General features: G+C 48.5%; 1 protein-coding gene and 1 long non-coding RNA gene across 20 annotated transcripts in view; one reads left to right on the top strand and one right to left on the bottom strand.

The window, feature by feature from the left end:
• The window catches only part of ITCH (itchy E3 ubiquitin protein ligase), a 135,237-nt gene extending 133,274 nt beyond the window's left edge, over nt 1-1,963 (bottom strand). For all 19 annotated transcript variants that reach the window (XM_077951499.1, XM_077951501.1, XM_077951507.1 and 16 more), the window contains exon 1: nt 1,890-1,963. The gene's annotated coding sequence lies outside the window, so the exon portion shown is untranslated. The remainder of the gene's footprint in view (nt 1-1,889) is intronic.
• LOC144332075 (uncharacterized) overlaps nt 1-10,823 on the top strand; it is a 76,723-nt gene extending 65,900 nt beyond the window's left edge. Inside the window, exon 3 of the long non-coding RNA XR_013399826.1 lies at nt 10,801-10,823. This is a non-coding gene — a long non-coding RNA (uncharacterized LOC144332075). The remainder of the gene's footprint in view (nt 1-10,800) is intronic.
• Nucleotides 10,824-13,210: the final 2,387 nt, after the last annotated feature.

Here is a 13,210-nt window from a genome sequence, read left to right as displayed (position 1 = left end):
CCATCCCATTGTGTTTTTTTTTTTTTTTTTTTTCCGGAGTCTCACTCCGACACCACTGACACCCAGGCTGGAGCGCAGCAACCAGATTTGGGCTCACTGCAGCCTCCACCTCCTGGGCTGAAGCCATTCTCTTGCCTCAGCCTCCCTAGTAGCTAGGACTACAGGTACCTGCCACCACGCCCAGCTAATTTGTGTGTGTTTTTAGTAGAGACAGGGTTTCACCATGTTGACCAGGATGGTCTCGAACTTCTGACCTCGTGATCTGCCCGCCTCGGCCTCCCAAAGTGCTGGGATTACAGACGTCAGCCACAGCACCCGGCCCATTTCTTAATTTTAAAAATAAATTATAGCTTAAATAAACCTGTAAAGGCCGGGCGCGGTGGCTCAAGCTTGTAATCCAAGCACTTTGGGAGGCCGAGACGGGTGGATCACAAGGTCAGGAGATCGAGACCATCCTGGCTAACACGGTGAAACCCCGTCTCTACTAAAATACAAAAAAAAAAAAATTAGCCGGGCGAGGTGGCGGGCGCCTGTACTCCCAGCTACTTGGGAGGCTGAGGCAGGAGAATGGCGTCAACCCGGGAGGCGGGGCTTGCAGTGAGCTGAGATCCGGCCACTGCACTCCAGCCTGGGCGACAGAGCGAGACTCCGTCTCAAAAAAAAAAAAAAAAAAAAAACCTGTAAAATACACACAGCAAGCTCTCACCATATCTGCCATGAGAACTTCACCTGAACTGATAAATAACTCCTTAGCCGATTTTGAGAATGGAAATACACTGCCTTTACATACTTCCTGAAGATCGAATTATATTAGGAAAAGATGCAGGAGAACCCAACTAAGTGCAATGATAGGTGGCTGGCTCCAGGGTCTTACTAATTTTCAAGGCAAAAATCTCACACTTCCCCATCCCCCACTCCAAACCAAGTATATCGCAGATGTGGAAGAACGGCAGAAAATGTAGTAAGATTAGGATACGAATACAACCAAGAAAACAAGGTTGCGTTGTTATTGGGGATAATGAATTCCTGGCCCTTTACAAGTTCACCTGGTTACATGTCCAACTAACTTTAGGCCCAGCGTCTACTTGGGCGCACAAATCCTGCGATTCTCTCTTTTAAGTCGCGGCCCGGAACTGTCTTGGAAAACTTGAGTTCTCCACTTAAAAGTCATGTCATCACGTTTCGACCCTTAGAATACGTTCAACGGCTCTTTTTACTTTTCTCTGCTAAGGAAAAGGGCACTCTCCGGAGGAAGGGCAGTGACAGCTCCACGTCTGCAAAAGTCGGCGCCGCCACGACGGTGGCGGGCGTCGGGGAGGGCGCCGGGGCCGGGACCACCATGCCGGGGGACAATGGAAGGAGGAGGGGAGTGGGAGAGAGAAGTGGAGGTAGCCGCTGGGCTGGGCCCTTCTAGCGACTGGGGGCTCGGAAGTCTCGGGAAGGACAGCTGGGTAACGGGGGACCCGGCCGACGCCCCTCACAGGGCCACGTAGCCCGCGCCGGCCCGGGCCGCCGGGCCCCGCGCGTAGGCCGAACCGCTGGAGAGTGGCCCCAGGCGGGGATGAGGGGCGAGGGGCCGGACCGTACCCACGCCCGTCGTGGCCCAGCCCTTTCACAACTTGGAGCCCGCGAGGCGAAGGCCTCGGGAGCCTGTGCCAGGCATTGATCCCTCCGAACGTCCAGATAACCCACCCCCACCGCCCGGCCCGGGCCAGTAGCCCGAGCTCCCCGCGCCCCCCACAGACACCGGCTCTGGGAGACAGAGCAGCCGCGGCTCTGGGGTCCCGACCCGCGCGTCCCACTCCTCTACCCTAGTTCTCCCCCAACATTCTCATCCGGACTCCCTCCCTCTCCCGAGAACTGCCCCGAGCTCGCCCACGGGTGTTTACCGGGACTCCGGGCGGCGGCGACTCCTCAGTCCCTAGACTAAGATGGCAGCCGGTCCCGAGCCCCGACCACAGCTACCAGAGCGAGTTAGCAGCCAAAGCGCAGGCGCCTGAGCGCGGGAGTGGTCTGGACTACAAGCCCCAGCAGGCCTTGCCCGCCAGCCGTTCGGCCCGCCCCTGGCTTGAAGAGCCGGCTGCGGTGGTAAATCCAGTTAAATCCCAGTTTTCCTCACCTCCGGGTGAGACGGGAGCGAGCGGCTCATTCTTTTTTCTTTTTTTTTTTTTTTTTTAACACCCCGCCCACCGGAGCCTATAAGGACTGTGATTCTCAAACTATGGTGTGCATCAGAATCACCTAGAGAGCTTATTAAAACTTACAGTGCTGACCCCACCCCCAGAGTTTCTGATCAGAAGATCTGGCATAGGAGGATAGGGTCTGATAATCTGCATGTCTAACAAGCTCTCTAGTGATACTACTAGTGAGTGAAATAATAATTTGAGAACCACTGTGCTACACAGCTTAGTTTATAACTTAGTTGTTCTTTTTTCTTTTTCTTTTCCTTTTCTTTTTTTTTTTTCTTCTTTTTGAGATAAGGTCTCACTCTGTCAACCACGCTGGAGTGCAGTGGTGCAGTCATAGCTCACTAGAGCCTCACACTCCTGGGCTCAAGCAAGTCTCCTACCTCAGCCTCCTGAGTAGCTAGGACAACAGGTGAGCACCACCACACCAGAGTAATTTTTGTCTATTCTTTGTAGAGATGGGGATGGGGTGGGGTCCGGATGGGATGGGGCAGGGACAGGGCCACAGTCTTGCCATGTTGCCCAGGCTGGTCTCAAACTCCTGGGCTCAAGAGATACTGCCTCCTCAGGCCCCCTATTCGCTGAGATTATAGATGTGAGCCACTGCACCTGGCCTGGTTTAGCCTTTAACAATGTACATTAAAGGCTGTGGTTAAAAAGAAAATAAAAGAAAAAAATGTACACTTGAGAGTTACACTGACTGGGTTCAAATTCTCCCTTTTCTACCTTTTAACTGGGTGTGCTTAGGAATGGTGATAACAGCTTAGTGGAGCCAACATGGCCGGTATTCTAAGAGCTGATACCAAGCTCCCTTTATTCTCACGAGAAACCTATTCCAGAAATACCGTTATTATCCCCATTTTACAAATGTACAAACTAAGTCACATGCTTGATAAGAACCCAGGCAGTCTGGTGTGAAAGTCCATTCTCTTAACCTTCTTCATGGATTGCTTGAGAAATAATAGGCTATGCAAGCAGAGACTCAGAGGTATGACTAAGTACTCATTTCTTAGTGACCTTTGCTATTACTGTTTCCGCCTAATGAAAATAGTATTTTGCCATCTGGAAAGTCACTTACATTTTTCAAAGTATCTTTTTTTTTTTTTTTTTTTTTTTTTTGAGACAGCGTCCTGCTCTGTCACCCAACCTGGAGTGCAGTGGTGCAATCATAGCTCACTGCAGCTGACGTCCTGGGCTCAAGTGATCCTCCCACCTCAGCTTCCTGAGTAGCTGGGACTCCAGGCTCAAGCCACTACACCAGGCTAATTTTTTAAATTTTTGTAGAGACGTGGACTCCCTGTGTTGCCCAGGCTGTTCTCAAACTTCTAGGCTTGGCCAGGCTCGGTGGCTTACACCTGTAATCCCAGAAGTTCGGGAGGCCAAGGTGGGCGAATCACTTGAGGTCAAGAGTTCGATACCAGCCTGGCTAACATGGTGAAAACCCATCTCTACTAAAAATACAAAAATTAGCCGGGCGTGGTGGTGGGTGCCTGTAATCCCAGCTACTCGGGAGGCCGAGGCAGAGAATTGCTTGGACCCAGGAGGCAGAGGTTGCAGTGAGCCACGATCATGCCACTGAACTCCATCCTGGGCCACAGAGCGAGATTCTGTCTCAAAAAAAAAAAAAATCAAAAATTAGTTGGGCATGGTGGCACACCCCTGTAATCTCAGCTACTCAGGAGGCTGAGGTGGGAGAATTGCTTGAACTCAGGAGACGAGACTGCGGTGAGCCAAGATCGTACCACTGTACTCCAGCCTGAGTGACAGAGTGAAACCCCATCTAAAAAAACACAAAAACCAAACTCCTAGGTTCAAGCCTTCAAGCCTCAAGCAAAGTACTTTCAAAACCACTTCATGTTTCCTGCAACATGTCTTAGGAAAGATTGCTAAAATACCGATTCCTGCGCCCCTATCCTCATTCAGATTCTCTAGTGCAGTGATTTTCAAACCTCAGTACTTATTAGAATTGCCTGCAAGGTTAGTTAAATCATAGATTGCTGAGGCCACTCCCAGAGTTTCTGATTCAGTAGGTCTGGGTGGGGCCTGAGAATTTGCTTTTTTTTTTTTTTTTTTGGATACTGAGTCTCACTCTGTCACCCAGGCTGGAGTGCAGTGGCCCAACTTCCACTCACTGCCACCTCTGCTTCCCAGGTTCAAGCGATTCTCCTGCCTCAGCCTCCCAAGCAGCTGGGATTACAGGTGCATGCCACCATGACTGACTAATTTTTGTATTTTTGTAGGGATACAGTTTCCCCATGTTGGCCAGGCTGGTCTCGAATTCCTGACCTCAAGTGATCCGCCTGCCTTGGCCTCCCAAAGTGCTGGAATTACAGGCTTGAGCCACCGTGCCTGGCAGAATTTGCATTTCTCCTTCCCCTTCCCCTTCCCCTTCCCCTTCCCCTTCCCCTTCCTCTTCCCCTTCCCCTTCCCCTTCCCTTCCCAGACAGAGTTTCACTCTTGTTGCCCAGGCTGGAGTGCAATGGCATGATCTTGGCTCACCACAACCTCTGCCTCCTGGATTCAAGCGATTCTCCTGCCTCAGCCTCCCGAGTAGCTGGGATTACAGGCATGCACCACCATGCCTGGCTAATTTTGTATTTTTAGTAGAGACAGGGTTTCACCATGTTAGCCAGGATGGTCTCAATCTCCTGACCTTGTGATCTGCCCGCCTCGGCCTCCCAAAGTGCTGGGATTATAGGGGTGAGCCACTGCACCTGGCCAGTACGAGGTATTTTTATGACCATTATACAGAGAAGAAAACTGAGTGTGACAGAAATTAAATGGCTTGTTCAAGATCACTCAGCCAGGAACCAGGGATCTAACCCTAAGTCTTCTAGCTCCAGATTCTGTATTCACCTACACTTTTAAAAACTATATAAGGTTAGGCAAAACTAGTCTATGGTGTTAGAAGTCAGGATACTGGTTACGCTTTGAGGGGACGGAATACTTGGAAGAAGGCACAAAGACACCTCTCAGGATGGGTGATAATATTCTCTGTCCTGATCTGAGTAGTGTTACTGTTTCAGGAAAAGGGTCCTGATTCAGACCCCAAGAGAGGGTTCTTGGATCTCGTGCAAGAAAGAATTTGGGGCGAGTCCATACAATAAAGTGAAAACGGCCGGGCGCGGTGGCTCAAGCCTGTAATCCCAGCACTTTGGGAGGCCGAGACGGGCGGATCACGAGGTCAGGAGATCGAGACCATCCTGGCGAACACGGTGAAACCCCGTCTCTACTAAAAAATACAAAAAACTAGCCGGGCGCGGTGGCGGGCGCCTGTAGTCCCAGCTACACAGGAGGCTGAGGCAGGAGAATGGCGTAAACCCGGGAGGCGGAGCTTGCAGTGAGCTGAGATCCGGCCACTGCGCTCCAGCCCCGGCGACAGAGCGAGACTCCGTCTCAAAAAAAAAAAAAAAAAAAAAAAAAAAAATAAAGTGAAAACAAGTTATTTATTTATTTATTTATTATGATGATTATTATTTTTTCAGACAGAGTTTTGCTCTTGTTGCCCAGGCTGGAGTGCAGTGGCGCAATCTCAGCTCACTGCAACCTCTGCCTCCTGGGTTCAAGTGATTCTCCTGCCTCATCCTCCCGAGTAACTGGGATTACAGGTGCATACCACCACGCCCTGCTAATTTTTGTATTTTTAGTAGAGACGGCGTTTCACCATGTTGGCCAGGCTGATCTTGAACTCCTGACCTCAAGTGATCCACGTGCCTCAGCCTCCCAAAGTGCTGGGATTACAGGCATAAGCCACGGCGCCCAGCTGATAACAAGTTTATTAAGAAAGTAAAGGGGCGGCCGGGCGCTGTGGCTCAAGCCTGTAATCCCAGCACTTTGGGAGGCCGAGACGGGTGGATCACAAGGTCCGGAGATCGAGACCATCCTGGCTAACCAGGTGAAACCCTGTCTCTACTAAAAAATACAAAAAACTAGCCGGGCGAGGTGGCGGGCGCCTGTAGTCCCAGCTACTCAGGAGGCTGAGGCAGGAGAATGGCGTAAACCCGGGAGGCGGAGCTTGCAGTGAGCTGAGATCCGGCCACTGCACTCCAGCCTGGGCGACAGAGCAAGAATCCATCTCAAAAAAAAAAAAAAAAGAAAAAAGAAAGTAAAGGGGCCAGGCGCTGTGGCTAACACTTGTAATCCCAGCACTTTGGGAGGCCGAGGCAGGCGGATCACGAGGTCAGGAGTTCAAGACCAGCCTGGCCAACATGGTAAAACCCCGCCTCTACTAAAAATGCAAAAATTGGCTGGGCATGGGGTCGGGTGCCCATAATACCAGCTACTCCAGTGAGCTGACATCGTGCCACTGCACCCCAGCCTGGGCGACAGAGCGAGATTCCATCTCAAAAAAAAGGATAAAAGAAAGTAAAGGAGACCAGGCGTGGTGGCTCACACCTGTAATCCCAGCATTTTGGGAGGCCGAGGCAGGTGGATCGCTGGAGGTCAGGTGTTTGAGACCAGCCTGGCCAACATGGTGAAACCCTGTCTCTACTAAAAATACAAAAAAAGTTAGGCAGGCATGGTGATGCACGCCTGCAATCCCAGCTACTCAGGAGGCTGAGGCAGGAGTATCACTTGAACCCAGGAGGTAGAGATTGCAGTGAGCTGACATCGTGCCACTTCATTCCAGCCTGGGAGACAGAGCAAGATTCTGTCTAAAAAAAAAGGAAAGAAAGTAAAGGAATAAAAGAATGGCTACCCCATAGGCAGAGCAGTGACTTGAGATACTGGCCTAAGGATACTTAGAGTTATTTCTTGATTATATACTAAACAAGGGATGGATAATTTATGAGTTTTCCAGGAAAGGGGTGGCCAATTCCCAGAGCTGAGGGTTACTCCCCTTTTTAGACCATATAGGGTAACTTCTGGATGTTGCCATGGCATCTGTAAACCTTCATGGCACTGGTGGGAGTGTCTTTCACATGCTAATCCATTATAATTAGCATATAATGAGCAGTGAGGATGACCAGAGGTCACTTTCATTGCCATCTTTGTTTTGGTGGGTTTTAGCCAACTTCTTTATTGGCAAGGTCTTTATGACCTGTAGCTTGTGCCAACCTCCTCTCATTCTGTGACTTAGAATGCCTAACCTCTCACACCTGTAATCCCAGCACTTTGGGAGACCAAGGCGGGCGGATCACAAGGTCAGGAGTTTGAGACCAGCATGGCCAATATGGTGAAACCCTGTCTCTATCGAAAATACAAAAATGAGCCAGGCATGATGGCAGGCACCTATCATCCCAGCTACTCAAGAGGCTGAGGCAGGAGAATCGCTTGAACCCGGGAGGTGGATGTTGCAGTGAGAGGGATCATGCCACTGCATTCCAGCCTGGGCGACAGAGTAAGACTCCATCTCAAAAAAAAAAAAGAAAAGAAAAGAAAAAAGAATGCCTAACCTCCTGGGAATGCAGCCCAGTAGGTCTCAGCCTTATTTTACACAGCCCCTATTCAAGATGGAGTTGCTCTGGTTCAAATGCCTCTGACAGTACACAGGCTTTCTCACTTTGTGAAAATTCATCAAGCCATATACTTATTATTTCTGCATTTTTCTCTATATTATACATCAATAAAAGCTTACTTAAAACAAATGTATGTTTTATTTTATTTCATTTTTATTTTTTTAGCAACAAGGTGTTGCTCTGTCACCTAGGCTGGAGTGCAATGGTGTGATCATAGGAGCCTCAAACTCCTGGGCTCAAGCAATCCTCCTGCTTCAGCCTCCAAGAGGCTTTGTTTTTTTGTTTTGAGACAGAGTCTCGCTCTGTTGCCCAAGCTGGAGTGCAGTGGCACTATCTTAGCTCCTGCCTCAGCCTCCCAAGTAGCTGGGATTACAAGCGCCTGCCACCATGCCCAGCTAATCTTTTTGTATTTTTAGTAGAGACAGGGTTTCACCATGTTGGCCAGGCTGGTCTTGAACTCCTGACCTCTGGTGATCCACTGGCCTCAGCCTCCCAAAGTGTGAGCCACCGCACCCAGTCCCAAATATCTGTTTTAAATGGATATTGGCCAGGAGTAGTGTCTCATGCCTGTAGTCCCAGCACTTTGGGAGGCTGACACAGGAGGATCCTTTGAGGTAAGGAGTTCTAGACCACCCTGGACAACACAGACTCCATCTCTAATAATGGTAATATAAATAAATAAATGCATACCCATTTTGTTTGGAAAATGCATCTCTTTCTACTACATATCAATGTATAAAAGCTTTATAGTGCATCAGAATTGCCTGAAGGACTTATTAAAACTCAGATTGCTAGGTGTCACCCAAGAATTTCTGAGTCAGGAAGCTCTGTTAGGACTGAGAAATTGCATTTCTTTTTTTCTTTTTTCTTTTTTTTTTGAGACGGAGTCTCGCTCTTGTTGCCCAAGCTGGAGTGCAATGGCACAATCTTGGCTCACTGCAACCTCCACCTCTGGGGTTCAAGCAATTCTCCTGCCTCGGCCTCCCAAGTAGCTGGGATTACAGGCTCCTGCCACCATACCCAGCTAATTTTTTGTATTTTTAGTAGAGACAGGGTTTCACCATGTTTGCTAGGCTAGTCTTGAACTCCTGACCTCAGGTGATCCACCCACCTTGGACTCCCAAAGTGCTGGGATTACAGGCATGGGCCACTGCGCCCAGCTGAGAAATTGCATTTCTAATAAGTTCCAGGTAATGCTGATGCCCACCTAGCATGACACTTTGAGAACCACTGGACTATGCTATCCTACCCTTCTTACTAATGCCAACAGGGTGGGTCAGCTCTCATCTGGGAGGCAGTACCTAACAGGAGTTAGTAATTTCAGCTTCAGTGGCGTACGTATCAAGGATCTAGTCCTTATTATGTCAATAATAATTGCTTGTAGGGCCGAGGGGCAGGGGTTCTTAGGAAAAGTCACCTGAACCTCAGTATCCAAATCTCTAAATGAGTCTAATAGAACCTACCTCCTAGGATGTTGCAAAGATTCTAGAACATCCCAGGTTTGTAGTTGGTGATTGTCCAAGAAGAAGCTGAGTTTGTGAGGGCAGGGAATCCCAGCCTGGCCATTTCCTCATTCTCCCATGCTATGTGGCTCTAGCTCTCAAGTTCCCTGATCCAGAACTCAGCCTGGTCTTGGCCTGGTCAGAATGCAGGATCAGTGGTTGATAAAACTGAGCCACCCTTACCTTCCTTCTGCCTATGACACCTGTGCCAATCCAGGACAGGACTAGCCCTGCTAGAGCAGGGGCCAGAAACCTGGAGGAGCCTGTCACCAGCAAGGGAAGGAGGTTCCTAGGCCTCTTGGGAAGGAGGAGGGCAGGAAGCAGGGCTGCAGAGCTGGAAGGAGTTGGGAGAAAAACCCCAGCGGCCCACATGCCACCTGCCACTTACCAGATTTCCCTGCAGAACACTTAGTCATACTATTGTCCCCCTCTTTCCTGGAGCCTCTTTGCTTTCACTTGCCAGAGGAAGGCTTGAAAAACTGTGTGTTAATGGAGAGAAGACACCACGGGGCTTCTGGGGGCCTGAGATCTGGATCCAAAGAAACCACTTAAGGCTGGGTGTGATGGCTTATTATTTCTCTTTAAGACTGTTTACTTATCCTTGAAATAAGGTACACAAGTTCTGTCCATGGTCCCAGGTTGCCAGATTTAGAAAATAAAAATATAGAATGCCCAGTTAAATTTGAATTTCAGATAAACAACAGATAATTTTTAGTATAAATATGTGCAGCTATTGCATGTAACATACTATTACTAAAAATTTTCTCATTGTTTATCTAAAATTAAAATTTAACTGGGCATTCTATATTTTATTTGGCAACCCTACTTCCAAGGCTTTATAATACACTTTCTGGATCAGAGGTAATAAACTTAAATGCCTCCAAGGACCATCCAGGTAAAATAAAAAATAACATTTAGGTCAGCTGCGATGGGTCACACCTGTAATGCCAGCACTTTGGAGGCCAAGGTGGGTGGATCACTTGAGGCCAGGAGTTCCAGACCAGCCTGGCCAACATGGAGAAACCCTGCTTCTACTAAAAACACACACACACAAAAAAAATTAGCCAGGTATGGTGGCATCCACCTGTGATCCCAGCTACCTGGGAGGCTGAGGCACAAGAATCACTTGAATCTGGCAGGTGGAGATTGCAGTGAGCCAAAATTGTGCCACTGCACTCCAGTCTGGGCGACAGAATAAGGCTCTATTTCAAACAAAACAAAACAAAAACCCACCTAGGCCAGGTGCGGTAGCTCACACCTGTAATCCCAGCACTTTGGGAGGCTGAGGCAGATAGACCACCTGAGGTCAGGAGTTCAAGACCAGCCTGACCAACATAGTGAAACTCCGTCTCTACTAAAAATACCAAACAACTAGCAGGACGTGGTGGCAGGTGCCTGTAATCCCAGCTACTCGGGAGGCTGAAGCAGGAGAACTGCTTGAACCCGGGAGATGGAGGTTTCAGTAAGCCAAGGTCTCTCCACTGCACTCTAGCTTGGGCGACAGAGCAAAACTTTGTCTCAAAAAAAAACCCAAAAAAATCCAGAAACAAATAGTAAATTGTAGTTAATGATAGGCATGTTGAAGTGTTTAGAGGTAGTGAACTCTGCAACTTCTTTGAAATGCATCAAAAAATTAGATGGGACTGGGCACAGTGGCTCATACCTGTAATCCTAGCAGCACTGTGGTCAGGAGTTCAAGACCAGCCTGGCCTACCTGGTGAAACCCTGTCTCTACTAAAAATACAAAACTTAGCTGGGCATGGTGGTGGATGCCTGCAATCCCAGCTACGTGGAAGCCAGAGGCAGGAGAATCACTTGAACCCAGGAGGCGGAAGTTGCAGTGAGCCGAGATCACACCACTGCACTCCAGCCTGGGTGACAAAGCAAAATTCCATCTCAAAAAAAAAAAAAAAAAAAAAAAAATTAGCTGGGTGTGATGGCTCACACCTGTAGTCCCAACTACTCAGGAGGCTAGGATAGGAGAACTGCTTGAGCCCTGGAGGTTGAAGCTCCAGTGAGCTTTGATCTTGCCACTGCAATCCAGCTTGGGCAACAAAGAGATACTCTCTCTCGAAAAATAAATAAATAGGCCAGGCACAGTGGCTCAGGCCTGTAATCCCAGCACTTTGGGAGGCTGAGGCAGGCGGATCACTAGAGGTCAGGAGTTCAAGACCAGCCTGGTCAACATGGCAAAACCCCATCTCTACTAAAAACACAAAAATTAGCCGGGATTGCTGCCACGTGCCTGTAATCCCAGCTAGTTGGGTGGCTGAGGCAGAAGGATTGCTTGAACCCTGGAGGTGGAGGTTGCAGTAAGCAGAAATCATGCCACTGCACTCTGGCCTGGGCAACAGAGTAAAACTCTGTCTCAAAAAAATAATAGTAAGATGGATGGGAGGAGAGATGGAGAAACAGATGAATGAGTAAATATGCAACAAAGCAAATGTAGCAGACAGTTAACAATTGTAGAATCTAGGTAATGGGTGGATGAGCATTCACTGTACAGTTCTTTCAACTGCTCTGTATGTTTGAAAATTTTCATAATATAGTGTTGGGAGGAAATCTTGTGCAAGCAAAATGCAGCCCAAGCCTGAGCAACATAGTAAGACCCTGTCTCTATGAAAATAAAATAAAAATAGTAGCCAGCTGTGGTGGCAAAAGGCTGAGGGGGGAGGATCGAATGAGCCTAGGAGGTCAAGGCTACAATGAGCCATGTTCACGCAACTGCACTCAAACCTGGGCGACAGAGTGAGACTCTGTCTCAAAAACAAACATATAAACAAAAACCCAAAAAGGTTGGGCACAGTGTCTCATGCCTGTAATCCCAGTACTTTGGGAGGCCGAGGCAGGTGGATCACTTGAGGTCAGGAGTTGGAGACCAGCCTGGCCAACATGGTGAAACCTCATCTCTACTAAACATACAAAAATTAGCCAAGCGTGGGGGCATGAGCCTGTAATCCCAGCTACTCAAGAGGCTGAGGCAGGAGTGTCACTTGAATCTGGGAGGCGGAGTTTGCAGTGAGCCGAGATCTCCCCATCACGCTCCAGCTTGGGTGACAGAGCGAGATTCCATCTCAAAAAAAAAAAAAAAATGCAGTTGATTTTCACAGCTGAATTTCCAACCCCTGATCCATTTGCAGCCAGCTCCATGTTCTATTCTTCCTCTTTTTTGGGCTACAAACTAGCATGATTTTATTTACAAAGTTCCTTTCTCCTTGCTCTTTTCCCAGTGTTCCTCCTAATTGGGTTCAAGTTCCCTGCCTACTATTTATTTGCCATGTGACCTTGCCTCTCTGGGTCTCTGCTGACATCTGGAAATTGAGGTCAAATGCATTTTTTTTGTTTATCTTGAGGCAGGAGTTTGGACCATTTAATCTGTGAAGATTTCCTCCTTCCTCCCTCCCCAAACCAAAAGCCTTTTTTTTTTTTTTTGGTCTTATTTTTTTGAGACGGAGTTTTGCTCTTGTCGCCCAGGTTGGAGTGCAATGGCACGATCTCGGCTCACTGCAACCTCCACCTCCCCGTTCAAGCGATCCTCCTGCCTCCACCTCCTGAGTAGCTGGGATTACAGGCATGCACCACCACCCCCGGCTAATTTTATGTTTTTAGTAGAGACAGGGTTTCTCCATGTTGGTCAGGCTGGTCTGGAACTCCCAACCTCAGAGTATCTGCCCACCTCAGCCTCCCAAGGTGCTGGGATTACAGGCATGAGTCGCTGAGCCCAGACTATCCGTAAGTCTTTCAAGGGGAAAAAGCCAGTCTTATCCATACTCATGTGTCTTCTGGCAGGTAGTGACATCTTAAGGGTGCTCAGGAAATGCTTGAATGAAATCCCTCTGTAAACAGAAAGGAGGAGACAAGGACATATATTGAATGCCCACTGTGTTTTTATGAACTAGATGTGCCTTTATTTATCCCACAGCTACCCAGTGAGGTAGGAGTCACTGTGATTCCCACTTTTATAGAGGAAGAAACCGGTTCAGAAGGGAAAAGTGACTGGCCAAAATTCACAGTGAATTCAAGAAACAGATCTGAGATTGGAACCCAGGACTATCTCTTTCAA

Source organism: Macaca mulatta, chromosome 10, assembly GCF_049350105.2.
Source record: "Macaca mulatta isolate MMU2019108-1 chromosome 10, T2T-MMU8v2.0, whole genome shotgun sequence".
Classification (NCBI taxonomy): domain Eukaryota; kingdom Metazoa; phylum Chordata; class Mammalia; order Primates; family Cercopithecidae; genus Macaca; species Macaca mulatta.
Note: the sequence above shows the minus strand (reverse complement) of the source record. Positions and strands in the feature narration are given on the sequence as shown.